We start from the raw sequence: 16446 nt of genomic DNA on the forward strand, positions 1-16446 counted from the left end.
TATTTACATGAAAATAAAGTGATGCTTTGTGAATTGCAGTGAAATGTGTTTGAATGCAACCATTCAATATTTGGGACTTTTGCCTATGTGTTTCTTGGTAACTTTGTAAAGAGTTGGATGGTTTTTCCTAAATTAGTATTCTACTAAAGAATATCAAGAAGTGTCTTGGAAGGCCTTAATAAATGGAAAGACATCCCATGTTCATGGATAGGAAGACTTAATATTGTCAAGATGTCAATCTACTCAAAGCAATCTGCAGATTCAACACAATCCCTATCAAAATTCCAATGGCTTTTTTTTGCAGAGTTGGGAAAGTCAATCCTCAAATTCATATGGAATTGCAAGGGGCCCTGAAGAGCCAACAATCTTGAAAAAGAACTGCAAAGTTGGAGGACTCATACCTCCTGATTTCAAAACTTACTACAACACTACAGTAATCAAAACAGTGCTGTACTGGCATAAGGATAGACATATAGACCAATGGAATAGAATTGAGAATTCAGAAATAATTCCACGTTCCACGTTCATTCAAAGGAGAAAGAATAATCTTTTCAACAAATGGTGCTGAGACAACTGGATATCCACATGCAAAAAAATGAAATTGGAACCCTATCTTATACCATATACAAAAATCAACTTAAAGTGGATTAAAGACTTGAATGTAAGACCTGAAACCATAAAACTCTGAGAAGAAGACATAGGGGTAAATCTTCAGGGCCTTGGATTTGGCAATGCATTCTATGACATCAAAAGCATGAGCAACAAAAGAAAACTTCATCAAAATTACTTTTGCATCAAAGGACATTACCAAGAAAGTGAAAAACAAACCTACAGAATGCGAGAAAATATTCGCAAATCATATATCTGATAAAGGTTTAATACCCAGAATATATAAAGAACTCCTACAACCCAGTAACAAAAAGACAAACAGCCCAGTTAAAAAATGGACAAAGAACTTGAATAGACATTTCTCCAAAGAAGATATACAATAAGCACAAGAAGAGATACTCAACATCTTTAGTCACTAGGGAAATGCAAATCAAAGCCACAATGAGATAACACTTCACACCTACTAGAATGGCTAGTTAAAAGAAAAAAATAAAAACCAGAAAATAACAAGTGTTGGCAAAGATGTGGAGAAATTGGAACCCTCATATATTGTTTGTGGGAACGTAAAATGGTACAGCCACTGTGGAAAACAGTTTGGTGTTTCCTCAAAAAGCTAAACACAGAGGCTGGCCCGGTGGCACAAGCAGTTAAGTGTGCACACTCCGCTGTGGCGGCCCGGGGTTCACCGGTTTGGATCCTGAGCACACACCAACGCACTGCTTGTCAAGCCATGCTGTGGTGGCGTCCCATATAAAGTAGGGGATGATGGGCACGGATGTTAGCCCAGGGCCATTCTTCATCAGCAAAAAGAGGAGGATTGGCAGATGTTAGCTCAGGGCTGATCTTCCTCACAAAAAAAAAAAATTTAAAAAAAAAAAGCTAAACACAGAATTACCAAATGACCCAGCAATTCCACTCCTAGGTATATACCCAGAGGAATTGAAAACAGGGACTTGAACAGATGTTTGTACACCGGTGTTTATTGCAGCATTATTCAAAATAGCCAAAAGATGAAAACAAGCCAAGTGTCCGTTAACAAATGGATAAACAAAATGTGGTATATCCATACTGTGGAATATTATTTTGCCATAAAAACAATGAAGTTCTGATACATGCTACAACATGAGTGAACATTGAAAATATGCTAAGTGAAATAAGCTACACACTAAAGGACAAATATTCCTTCTTGTGATTCCACTTACATGAAATATATAGAATAGGCAAATTTAGAGACAGAAAGTCAATTAGAGGTTACCAGGGGCTGGGCAGAAGGAGGAGTGGGGAGTTACTGCTAAATAGTTACAGAGTTTCTGTTTGGGATAATGAAAAAGTTTTGGAAATAAATGGTGATGATGGTTGCACAACATTGTGAGTGTAATTAATGCTGCTAAACTGTACACTTAAAAAATGGCTAAAAAGGCAAATTTAATGTTATATATATTTTACCATAATTTTTAAAAATAGTAATGTAATATGCTAAAAATCATTGAATTGTACACTTTAAATGGGTGAATTGTATTGCATGTGAATTATATCCCAATAAAGCTGTTAAAAAGAAGAAAAGGACTACCTTAAGTCTACTAGAAGAAAACATGGGTGAATTTTTTTTTATAAACTGAGAGTGGAGAAAATTCTTAGCTATCACTCAAATCCAGAAACAATAAAGAAAAACAATGAATAATTTAACTACACAAATATAAGAAGCCTTGGGCCAGCCCCAGTGGCCTAGTGGTTAAGTTTGGCACACTCTGCTTCAGTGGCCTGGGTTCGGCTCCCAGGCACGGACCTACATCACTCGTCTGTCAGTGGCCATGCTGTGGCGGTGGCCCATGTACAAAAAGAGGATGATTGGCAGTGGCTGTTAGCTCAGGGTGAATCTTCCTCAGCAAAAAAAAAAAAAGAATAAGACTTTGCATGAAAAAAAACTATAAATAATCAAATGACAAATGAAAAAAAAATTGCAACTTATATAACAATATACTAATATCTTTCATGTCTAGAGTGCTCCTAAAATTGAGGGGTTAAAAAGACCAACAACGCAATTTGCTGAAAAATTAGTAAAATATATGAACAGACATTTCAAAGAAAAAGAATTGCAAATGACACTAAAACTATGAAAAGAGGCTCACCCTGCCCATAATAAGAGGAATTTAAATTAAATCTACTGTGTGATCCTGTTTCTCACCTATCAAATTGGCAAAAATCCAAAACTTTGGCCATGTTCTATTCAAAATGGGAAAACAGTTCCTCTCATTCATTGCTGTTGGAATGCAAAAGAGTACAAATCCCATAGGAGAGGAATTTGACAATGTCTTGGAAAACTACATATACATTTACTCTTTGACCCAGCAATTTAACTTTATTTCTAGGACTCTATCCCAAAGACACTTTAACAAAGATACATAATGACACATGTACAAGGCATGTGACATTGTTTACAAGAGCAAAATATTTCAACTAGCCCAAATATCCATCACAAGAGGACGAATTGAATAAACTATGACATACACCCAGTACAGTACCATGCAGCAGTACAAAGTGGAAAATGGAGAAGGCCTCAGGAGTGCTCTGATTGGAGGCTGTTGGAATGGGGAAGCTGTAGGTGGGCTAACTAGAAGCAGGCATCCTAGGTGACTGGTTAAAGGTACATATCTGGCTTTCTCCAGTTGGTCCTAAGTTGGAAGTGGGGGCCAATATTAGGGAAGCTGTCAGTTATTAATCAAGTGCTGGCCGTTCGGGGCCCATTGCTATAGGGGTTATTATTTGGCTTTCTAGACTGGTTACTAAAGATAGTAGTTTGACTTCCTGGACTGTTTATTGCACATAGTAGGTTGGTTTCCTTGGCTGGTTGTTGCAGGCTGTGGGTCAGAGTTCTGTTTTTAAAATAGTCTGGCCATTGTCCACTTGTATATTCAGAAATATCTTGATTATGGTGATAGTTCCATGACTATAGACACTTGTCCAAATCAATCAAACCTGAAACAATATTCAAAAGTTTAACTGTCAGTGGTAATACGGGTAGTGTTATTTTGACACTATTATAGGATATATATATATCTTATTGATATATAAGATATATAAAAAAGATATATATATCTTATTTTAAGATAAAGCACCTGTTATCATGTTAATGTCATTAGGAACCAAGATCTTAAGCTTAAGAGAGAGAATATACAAGCATAAAATCAAAGAAGTTGAAACTCTGTACCGGTAAATTTAATTAGAAATATTAATATAAACTCTTCTTTTAAAAAATAAGCATGCATATTTTCTAGGTTTGTCCACTGAGACCTTGAAGCAAAGACATCATGAGCAATGAGCATCTTAGCACGAGAGGTGGTCTATAAATATCACTTCCCACTGAAAAGAATGAAGACTGCTTAGAGAAATTACTGATTCTAGGTCTGGGGCAGAAAATGTGCAAGAAGAACATGGGACATCTTGATATACCTGAAAGAAAAGAAGTTATCAAGGTCAACTGGGGACAGTCAAAGGACACAGGAGCCAACTTGAAGTAGCTTCCTCTGGCCTAAGATGGGACAATTTGAGCATAACAACGAAAATGACTATAACAGAGTGAAACACAACAAATATATACAAGTCTGTGAGTTTCATAATACTAAAAAAAAAATCTCATTTGTCACCAGTGGAACATCTGAAAATTGATAAATAAAGGAAAGATTCAAGCATGTATCTTGCCTTTCCCATAGGAACTGTATTTCAGGTAATAGATGATAAGTGGAAGTTTTAAAGAATTCCAAATAATAAATGCAGTAGGAATGATAGAACCAGAAATTTACCATTTTGCAATCTCTAATGAAAGAATGGATTTAGGCAACAATTATCAATGAATGCTAAAACCATTAGGTGGAAGATTATGGGGAACTCTATGATGGAGGGATGAGGCTGACACCACCTAAACCTAATGAGCAATCTTAGTATCACTAAAAGTGAGTCAGCCAGCTTTAAATGCTCATGAGGTGACGTAGTAAGAAGTACACAGCACCACCATTGAAGGAATCTTACCTAAAAAATGAACCTGAATCTAATCAGTCTTCTAGGTCTAGCTACTGAGTTTTAGAAAATATGGGGAATGAAGTACTAAGCTAAACAACACCCAGATACATGATGTGAAATTCTACAGCACCAATGACTCAGTTTCTCTAACAAATCAATAAAAAGGGGGGGCAACATTGTTTATTATTATTTCATAAGATAAAATAGACTTAAGAAGTATAACATCCAAGTACAACATGTGGACCTGGTTTGGACCCTAATTTGAATATATCAAGTATAAAAAGACAGGTTTGAAAGAGGCAGGGAAATTTGAATTTGGAAGGCATTAGATATTAAGGAATGATTGTTAATTTTAAGTGTGATAAGGATGCAGTGGATATGTTTTATAAAAGTCCTTACAAATTAGTTAAGATAGATAGATACTGGGATATTTACTGGTGATATGGCATGAAGTGGGGATTTATTTTCAAATACTCCAGAGAGAAAAAATGGAGAACAATTAAAAATAGGATTGGAGTTGGAGGGTGGGCACAAGGGGTGAAGGGCCACATTTATATGGTGACTGACAAATAATAATGTACAACTGGAATCTCACAATGCTATAAACTATTATGACATCAATAAAAATTTTTTTTTAAAAATCAAAGCAGCAAGTAAAAAAAAATAGGATTGGTGTAATCCAGTTATTGAAACTGGATGATGAATTCATGGGAGTTATCATACTGATCTCTCTACTTTTGTATACATTTAAAATTTTTCATAATAAAACATTTTAAAATACATCTGTCATTCTGAAACAAAGGTTGAAGATCATTTTGAAATACCATTCTCCTACAAAAGAAGTCACAGTTCCTTGAGAAGGGCTGGGGTAGGGAAAATACTAGACGAGTCCAGAACATCTTGTGGTGCCAGAGGATAAGAAAGTGCCCAGAAGGGAAAAAAAAAAGATGAAGGCAAAAAGACACAGGAGACAACTTGAAATAGCTCCCAATGGCCAGCCCTGGAACAATTTGACCAACAAAACAAATAATGGAAGTATTGAAGCATAAACCAAAGAATAAAGTAAGTATCTACAAGTCCATACTGATAGAAATGAATGAATGAGGGGAGAAGGAACAACACTTCCTTACAGTATAATTCCAAATAATAAAAGTAGAAGGAATGAGGGAAACTAATAAACGTAGAAAAAATGAAGGAAATAGAAAAATCAACATTGAAACACCACAATAGTAATTGCTGCAGGCAAGATCAACAAATGAATGCTAAAATTAGTGAGTGAACGTTTAAGGAGAACTAGGATATTTTTATAACCTCAAAGTGTCTCCCCTAAAATATTTGTTGACTAAAAAGGGAAAAAAGTAGGAACTTTACAGTAGCACACATCTGATAGACACCCCCTTAACCAGGGGATCAAGGTTAACATCACCAGTAGGAATGGGACATATCAATGTTGTGTGTCCCCTGATATGATGCACTGAGAAAGGCACATCACCTCTAGTATTCTTCCCGCAAATCCATAAGCTCAGTATAACCACAAGAAGACATCAGACAAATACAAATTGAGAGACATTCTACAAGGTACCACTCTTCAAAAGCGTCAAGGTCGTGAAAGATGAGGAAAGACTGAGTGTATTAGTCTGCTAGGGCTGCCATAATCAAGTATCACAGACTGTGTGGCTTAAACAATAGAAATTGATTGTCTCACAATTCTGGAGGCTAGAGGTCCAAGATCAAGGTGTCAGCAGGATTGGTTTCTTCTGAAAGCTGTGAGGGAAGGATCTGTTCCAGGCATCTCTCCTGACTTGTAGATGGCCATCTTCTCCTGGTGTCTTTATATCGTCTTCTCTTTGCACATGTCTGTGTTCAAATTTCCTCTCTTTATGAGGACAACAGTCATATTAGAGCCCACCCTAATGACCTCATTTTAACTTGATTACCTCTATAAAGACCCTATCTCCAGATAATGTCACGTTCTGAGGTACTGGGAGTTAGGACTTCAACATATGAATTGCTGGGGGAGGAGGAGCACAAATTCAACTCATAACAGTGAGGAACAGATTGGAGGAGGCTTAAGGGGACATGACAAAGAAATGTAATGTGGTATCCTGGATTGGATCCTGGAACAGAAAAAGAATATTCATGGAAAAACTGGCGAAATCTGAATAAGATCTATAATTTAGTTAGTATAGTATTTAGTATAGTTAACTATACTAAGGTTGAGCTCTTAGTTTTGATAATTGTACTACGGTTACTCGAGATGTAAGCCTTGGGGGAAGCTGGGCGAGAAGTGTGTGGGAGCTCTCTATACTATCTGTGCAATTGCTCTGTAAGGTTAAATTTTTTTCAAAATAATTTTTTTAAAGACCTATTTGATTTCTATGAAGTAGCTAAAAGATGAAGAAGGCCATCATATACAGACAGCATCAAAACAAGGAAAAACGAGTTAGTTGCATCTCACTCCCTGAAACCAAGTCACCTCGTTTTCTACTTATGCTGAAAATTGAAACTCCGTCTAGTTTAGTACAAGTGAAAACATCTTTTTATCAAAGCAAGCAGTTCAAATGATGATATGCTAGAAAAATCTCATATATCCTATGCCAAGTCTTGCATTGCCCTCTCCAACTAATAAAAACCTACCCATATAGCTCATGTGTTTGCTTCTCAGGTAAAGAGTTCAGATTGTGGTTAACAAAAGTGACCACTTCCTAAATTGGAATGATGTCTTTATAGAGAGAATAAAGATGGTATCTTATTCACCTTTGGGTTATACACAAGAGGCACTCAAGATATGTGTATTTATTTTCTTGACATGTAATCCTTATAAAGGAAATCTGACTTTTTAGGTACTTACTGAAAACTTGATCACATTAGCAATATTTTATGGTTTTTCTCTCTCCCCTTTGCTTCCACTGTGTTCTTGTTTTCCCACTTTTTAAGTGAATCCTGTGAATCCTTCTGCAAGCCAAAATGTCTGCACTTCTCAATATTCTTTCCTTATAAGTGTTTTCTTTTACTCCTCTTTTACCTTAGCCACTGCAAGCAGTTTGAAACTCCTAGGGCAGAGTTGCCAAGACTGGGAGTCACCTATACAGACATTCAGATTGCACACCAACAAGAGCACCACATCTACAGAAGAATCATTCCTATCACAGACATAAATTAATTTAGATGACAATGTACAGGTGACATCTATGATTTCCAGTTACCCAGCTGAGTTCTAGAGCAGTAGAGGAGAGCTTCCTCCTTCATAAACCCTCCTCGGCACTCATGGAGAGGACCTATGAACATTCTCACTAGCACACACTCCAGCAATTGTCCACTCTCCCTCTTGACTACATTCGGAGCATCTCTTTGTATCAGCTGGCTATTTTCACAATAATGCCGTATAACAAACAACCATAAGTCTGAGTGGCTTAAAAACAACAAGTATTTAGCTCTTGCTCACACATTGTTAGGTTGACTGGAATATGGCAGATCTAGGCTGGGCTTGGCTGGACTGGGCTGGACTGGGCTCCAAGCTTAAAGTTGAGTTCAGGTTTGTGCCATATGTCTCTTCCTCCTTGGACCAACAACTACCCCAAATTTTTTCTTCTTTTGGTCAAAGGCAGGAACAAAAAGGGCAAGTCTAATTGTGCAAGAACATTTCAAACTTCCGCTCACATCATGTCCACTAGCAACCCATTGGTCAAGTCACTAGGCCAAGTCCAAAGTCAAAGGGCAGGGCCGGCCCCGTGGCTTGGCGGTTGGGTGCATGCGCTCCGCTGCTGGCGGCCCGGGTTTGGATCCCGGGTGCGCACGGACGCGCTGCTTCTCTGGCCATGCTGGGGCCACGTCCCACATGCAGCAACTAGAGGGATGTGCAACTGTGACATACAACTATCTACTGGGGCTTTGGGGGAAAAATAAATAAATAAAATTATCAGCAAAAAAAAGTCAAAGGGCAGAGAAGGATACTCAACACACTGTGAGGTCATCAAGGATGTGAATGTATAATAGGAATACAAGGCAATAATAAAGACCAAAACTCAATCTAACAAACTCCTTATTTTGCCTGTCCTGCTCATCTGCTACTCTCAGAAGCCTGAGCCCTCCTAACTTTGTCTCCTTTGGGAAGACGGCTAGTAGTACAGAATGCATTCTGCCTGCCTGGGCTCTGGAAATCTCTTTCGGGGGGAATTATTCAGGTTGTGCAACAATATACCACCTAAAATTTTATTTTTTTACTTTAAATTTTTTTTTCCCCCAAAGCCCCAGTAGAGAGTTGTATGTCATAGTTGCACATCCTACTAGTTGCTGTATGTGGGACACGGCCTCAGCATGGCCAGAGAAGCGGTGCGTCGGTGCACACCCGGGATCCGAACCTGGGCTGCCAGCAGCGGAGCGCGCACACTTAACCCCTAAGCCACGGGGCCGGCCCTATTTTTTTACTTTAAAAAAATTAAAAGGTGTGCTTCATTCAAATTCATACCAAGGTATTGCACGGGCAAGGAAGTGGTAGCCCCACAGGATGGGTATGTCCAATGGTCATCAGTTTTCATTCCAAGGTCCTTGAAGCCATGGCAAAAGCTGTTCATCTTTGGGTTCCTCATGGCACATGGTACAATGCCTGCCCCAATAGATTTTTTATAAATATAAAAGTGAGACTTTATTTGAAAGATCAGATTTATTTTTTGTAACAAGGAGATCTAAATTTTAAAGGTATTTCTTTGATTGATAGTTGCCATACTTCCCATTTGCAAATGATACACATTGTTTTTTATACTTAAGCAAGTAGCAAATAAGTCTATGATCCTGCAAGTCCATTGACTTGTTACCCTGGAAGGCTGGCTGTGGGAGAAGCTTGAAAACTTTCAGTTCTTGCGTAAGTGGAGCCAAGTCCTGATAAAAGAGAACTGATGAACATTTTGGCCACTTGTTCCCACAACCTCGGAGAGTAGCTTGTTCACGTGGTAAGAGCAGCCATTTTTCCCTTCTTGGGGAAATTTGAGCCAGAAAATTATGAATTAACATGATTATTTCCCAGATACTATAGGGGTGCTTAAAGAGACAAATTTGTTTAATCTTATGTAATATTTTAAAATCATCTAATTCTTTACCCAAAAATCCTCTTAAAAGAAAACATCGCTAAGTACAACGGTGGTTGCCAGGGGGTGGGGGAGGGAGGAATGGGGAGTTATTGTTTAATAGGTACAGAGTTTCAGAAGAGTTTTAGAGATGGATGGTGATGGTTGCACAACAATATGAATACACTTAATACTGAACTGTACAGTTAAAAATAGATAAGATGGGGGCCAGCCTGGTGGCGTAGTGGTTAAGTTCACGTGCTCCACTTCGGCGGCCCAGTGTTCATGGGTTTGAATCCCAGGCGTGGACCTACACATTGCACATCAAGCCATGCTGTGGCAGCATCCCATATACAAAATAGGGGAAGATTACCACAGATGTTAGCTCAGGGACAATCTTCCTCAGGCAAAAAGAAGAGGACTGTCAACAGATGGTAGCTCAGGGACAATCTTCCTCAAAAAAAAAAAGTTAAGATGGTAAATTGTACGTTATGTGTATTTTACCACAATAAAAAAAATTTGGAAAAAAAAGAAAAGACCATGGAAAATGTTAAGAAAATAAAAAATTCCCTATGCTTTCAAAATTTTTCCCATCCTTAAACAAATAACCACACAATATAAAATCCATAAGCTATCCTGAAAATTAACACTGATGAGAATATTAAGCTAAGTAAAAATACTTGTAATTCTCCCCAAAGCAGATAATGACAACCCCATTTATGTTTAATTGTCAAGAAAACATAAAGTAAATTTTGTAAACATCCATAGCTTTCAGAAGCAAATCTTTTATTTCAACCATGCCTATGGAAATTTGTTCAGGTAAACTAACTTTTTATTGATGGCTAGTTCTAACATCCTGTTTTTGTACATTGTTCTAACATAACCATTTCAGTCTGGACAACTTACTGCAGACCACTTTTACTGAATGTCTCCTAATAACTGTGCTTTTCTATTTCATGGTTTGACTGTCTCCTTTTTTGCTCACTCTCTACTTGAAATATTTTGCCTGAACGACTAAAGATTCTGTGGAAAAATAGGTAACAAGCTTATTACAGAAGTATCAGATTTTATACACAATTCTAAAGAAACAACAGTCTTGGGGACTCATCCCATGCTTCTCCTAGGAAGCCCTTGATCCTCAAGGGCCTTCGTTAATGGTGAAAATTAATTATCTACCCTCCCTTTCACTAAGTGATGATAGCAACACCAACAGCCTTATCTTTGTACAGTTTAAGTGTTACTTACCAGAAAGTTACTTAATGACCATTGTTTAAACACTTATCACTCAGTAAATGTGAGAATACATCTTCCCACTGAATTTTATCCGTACAATGATAAACAATTCAACAACTCTTTGGGATAAAGGAGGGATATAAGTTTGAAACAGAGTATTCAGCATTAAATATGATTTTCAGCAAAAATGAATATGATCAAGCCTGTGTATTCATTTACATTTATCTTGATTTGCCTACACTGCTAGGGTGCAGGTCTAGGCTTGCCAGGGGCATTGCTCCTGAATTCCCCAAGTGCAGAGAGGAGAAAATCCTATGTCTGGTGCTTGTATTAACAAAGTCATGCTGAGAATTATTAACATCTACTTCAAGCCAAAATATGTTTATTTTTGTCCATGGTGACCAATTCCCAGAGGAGATTCAGCATTAGATAAGAGATGATCTCTGCACTTCTGAGAGAATCTCTTCAAACATGTATAGGGAGCTTAGCGCTGTGCCTTTTATTGTAATATCACCCCACAATATGTACTGAGTCAGGCAGCTCTGTGAAAAAAGCTCTACGATGCAATGTGATTCTGCAAGCCAACCTTTGCCTTCCTTGTATTTGTAAGTCTTGTTGTATTACTTTTCTATGTTGTTCAAATGTGTATCTATTATCTAGTTAATATTTATTTTTAATATTTAATTAATAGTGATGCAGGTAATCACCATCCTCATTTAGGGGCTCCCTGGCTTCCTTCTACAAAGCTGCAAAGAAATGGAAAGTATTATGTGGGGATATTTACATCTGTTTCTAATAAAACCTAAAACAAACACCAATTGCTTTATGCGCATAACTGTAGAAGCTCTTCTCTCATCCTGTCACTGTTAAAGCCATTTATAAAGAAAGAATCTGGAAAGTGGAGCACTGTGATGCTCACTGTTCCAAAAAAAATTATTTGGTGTTCTTTGTGTTGATATTAATGGTCTGACCTCTCTGAAAAATTGTTCTTCCCTCTTTAGACAGGAATGTGCATAATCGAGTTATAAGAAAACAAATAGAAAAGAGAAAAATCAAAGTGACTGACATAATAAAAGTCCCCAAAATTAGGAATAAGGAAAAAATGAAATTATATAAACCCATATGATTTCTTCAAACATATGAGGACCCCTCGGCCTCATACTCAAAATCAATCAGACTTAAATGAAGGGACAGTTTGGACTGCAGTAATATGTTAATATATGATATATGTTAATATATGTAGCCTCTGTCTCTGAAAGAGAAGCAGGATCTCAGGGCTTGGATGACTATATGTTTTTCAAGAACATAAATCTACCCAATTTAATCTTCTAAACCAACCTGCATGTAATAACAGCTACCATTTATTGAGTGCTTATTACATGCCAAGCAATGTGCCAACTGCTTTACAGGAAATATCTTAGAAAATTGCACGAGTCCCAAAAGATGTGGATTATTATTTTGAATTTACAGATGAGGAAACTGAGGCTCAGAAGAGTTAAGTAATCTGCCCTGTGGTTAGTGAACCAGTAAAGATCTGATCTGAACTCAGACCTGCATGATCCCAGTGACCATGTACTTTCCAGTATTTTATGTTGCTTCCCAAGTCTATTTTATTAAGAGGACTATAGTAACACAAAATGATAGTCATTGAAATACTACTATGTGTCCTTGGGCTAAATAATTAATCTGTGCCTCCATTTTCTAGCCTTTAAAATGAGGATAATAACGATTCCTACCTTATAGGGTTGTTGTGAGGACTAAATTAATTAATATATGTAAAACGCTTAAAGCAGTACATAAGAATATAATAAGCACATTGGTATGAGTTCTAGGAACTGGGGATACATTAGTGAACAAAATAGATAAAAGTCCTCATGAAGCTTCATTCTAGAGAAAGGGAAAGAGCAAGTAAACAAACGAACAAAGAACATATATACCAGGATGTGATGTCATAGTATGTTAGGATATAATAAGAACCATGAAGAAAAACAAAGCAAAAGAGAAAGATAAAGAATGCTAGGTTGGGGCACTATTTTAAATAGGGCTATGATGGAAGGCCTCATTGAGGTAACATTTGAACAAAGATTTGAAAGGATGCAGTGTAAGCCATGCAGATATTTAATGGAAAATCATTCCAACAGAGGGAAAAGCAAGTGTCAATGTCTAGTTTGCCTGGACTGTTCAAGGAACAACAAGGAGGTCTAAGGAACTAGAGTAGAGTGATCAAGGAGGGTAGTAGAAAGTGAAGTCCTGGTGGGTGGGGAAAGAGGCAGATTGTGTAGGGTCTGGTAGGTTATTGTAAGATTGTAAGATTATTGGCTTTTACTCTGAAGCTACTGGATGGTTCTGAGCAAAGGGTAACATGACTTGACTCATGTTTTAAAAAGGATCCCTCTGGCAGCTGTATTAAGAATAGACTGTAGGGAGATAAGGGTAGAAAAACAAAGAGTATAGGAGGCTATTAGGGACGATTTGAACTGCAGTAATTCAGGAGAGACATGATATTGGCAATAATCAAGGGAAGAGTAGCAATGGAGACGGTGAGAAGTGGTCAGATTCTGGATATACTCTGAAGGTAGAACCAATAAGTTTTCTTGAAAGGGACGTGGAATGTGAGAGAAAGAGAGGAGTCGAAGACTGGCCTGAGTAGCTGAAAAGACAGAGATATCATTAACTCAAATAGAAAAAACTGAGAGAGAAGTAGTGTTTAGAAATCTTTCGTGCATCATTTTAAATCCTTCCAGCCTCACCTCTTATTCTAAGTGCTGCACAGTAACTAATTCTGTGCAGGCATCAATCAGCTTCTCTCAAGAGCAACGGAACAGCACCATGCCTCTCTTGCTCCCTGCCTACAGCATGATACCTGCAGAAACCAGCCCTCCACTCACATGTGCAACTAGAAGCATGTGGTGCAACCTTGACCGATGGTAGACAGAGCCAATGGATAAATGCTTTCCTCTTTCTTCTTCTTCACTCCAGGGGAGAATTCTGAGACACAGTTCATAAGGTTTCTCAGAAGGTACCACAGGATCAACCAACCCTAGTAGGAAAATGATGGAACCTTGAGATTAGAACGGGGACATTTGTGTGGACATGCTTTAGAATTTTAAACCCCCAGATTTTTTGCCATTCTCTGTGCCAACAGTCTCCTTCCTCTTGATAAAGGAAAGCAGCCTCTTCTTGTCTGGAAATGCTGCACAAAAAAAATATGTGGGCAAGTGCCTCCTGATATGACCTTACTTTCCTCAATAACCACCCCCATTACCCTCATGGCTTCAAGGCCGTAACCAGAGTCAGATCACGGCACAACCCATGCGGGGGATTGTAATCCCTACTCTAAAGAGAACTATACCAAGATTCCTCAATCTCAGCACTAGTGACATTTTGGGCTGGATAATTCTTTGATGTGGAGGGCTGTCCTCTGTATTGTAGGTTATTTAGCAGCATCCCTGGCATATACCCACTAGACACTAGTAGAACCCTCCCAGTATTGACAACCAAAAATGTCTCCAGACATTACCCAATGTCCCTGGGGGGTCAAAATCACCCTCCAGTTGAAAACCACTAAACTATAGACTAACTCAAAAGGAATTGCAAAACTGGCTATTACGTACCAATAGACACCAGTGGAATATGTGTGAGAGTGAATATTTAGAGTATCAGACAGAGGAATCGGGTTATAAGGCTGGAAGAGAAAACTTAAGAGATAGGGCCATTTACCTGTGATCTGGATTTAATGTTTTGGCAAGGACACCTGGAGTCAGTCCTAACACATAGCCTTGGTACCTCCTGAAAGCTTGGGTATGATGATGGCCGGTGCTAAATGAGATTGTTAGAACAACTTTGAATAAGCATTGAGAAAGGAATCAGAAGACTCAGGGAAGCAGGAATGTCAGAATGAATTTATTATGTGAGACTAAAGAACCACCACTAGAATATGTTACCCAGAAGTAAAGATGTTGTAATGAACTTATTGTGAAACTAAAGCACTCATTACTTGCATACGTTGCCCAGAAGGGCTGTGACGCAAGTTGCCTAATGCTTAGGCCATTTGTTCTAGCAGATCTAATAGTGCTGGAGGGATCTGTGATGGATAAGAGCACTGCGTGAAATTTCTGGAAGGCCCCCAGTATGAGAGTTGCAGCACAGATTCCCAAGAGTTCTCCAAGGCCATGCCTTCTGAGGCAGAGAACTATTCTCCACTGGGGAAACTAGAGCTATCTGTCATGAGCTGGATATTACCAGATCCACCAAGTCATAAGTGCATGGGTGCAGCAGCAGCAACCTACTGAAGTACGGAAACGGTATAGGATTGAGGCTGAGCAGGTCCAGAAGACACAAATAAATTACATGAATGGATAACTCAGACTCCCATGGCACTTCTATAGCACTGATATTTCTTCCTCAACTCACTCCCACGGCCTCTTAGAGTTCCCCACGAATACCTAACACAGAATAAAAAAATTGAGCCTGGTTCACAGATGGGTTGGCACATTATGTTGGTGGGTAGGCAAAATTGGACTGCTGCTGCACTATAGCCCACTCAGGGATGGCTTTAAAGAACAAAGTTGAAGGGGAACCTTCCCAGTTGGCAGAATTTGGAGCAGTATTCTTCATTGTTTGCTTTGTATATAAAGAGAAGTGACCTGAAGTAAAAATATTTACAGATTCCTAGGTTTGTCTTTCTTGCCTGAAGGGACTCTGCCAACATCCACAATCACTGGAATTATACCATTCCTGATCAACATTACCTCAACCAAGCAATACATTTTACAGTCAAAAAAAAAAGTGACAACATACACATGACCATGGAATCCACTGATATTGTCATATCCCTCATCACTCAGAAGCAGCCAGCATTATAAAAATGGTGGAATGACTTGTTACTGGCTCAGCTAATGTGCCTGCCTGAGATTGGAGTGTTGTCCTACAGGATGTGGTAAGTGCTCGAAACCAACCAATAGAGAGCACCCCCAACAGCTAAAGACGTGACTCCAGAAACCCAGGAGCAGGATTGGCCTATTTTATCATCACTCTCAGTGACCCACTTACAGAGTTTGTGTTTCCTGCCTCTCAAATTTAGGCTTTGCTAGATTACTATAATTAGTTCCCCAAGGGTTGGGTGGAGGATGCTACCCCTAGAATACACAGGATGGAATGCACTGAGCTGGAAACTCTCTCACTATCACTTGGTCTCTTTGGGCTTTTCATGGCAGTAGACCAGCTGGCAAAGAAAAGAGTTACTATATTGGTGGGAGTAATCAACTGCGATTAGCAAAATGGTCTGGGATTGCTACTACACAATAGCAGTAGGGAGGAATAAATCTGGAATCCAAGGAATTCACTGGGGTTTATCTTGGTATTTCTGTACCCAGGGATAAGTTGCACAGGCAATCATGGCCTACCCAGAGCAAGGAAAATGAAAGCTGAAGGTCTGGGTTACCTCATCAGGGAAACAACCTAGATCAGTTGATGTGCTAGCCAACAGTGAAGGGACATTAGAATGGGTAGTAGAGGAGGGAGT

This window comes from Ceratotherium simum, chromosome 8, assembly GCF_057802395.1.
Source record: "Ceratotherium simum simum isolate JZ-2026a chromosome 8, ASM5780239v1, whole genome shotgun sequence".
In the NCBI taxonomy this organism is placed as follows: domain Eukaryota; kingdom Metazoa; phylum Chordata; class Mammalia; order Perissodactyla; family Rhinocerotidae; genus Ceratotherium; species Ceratotherium simum.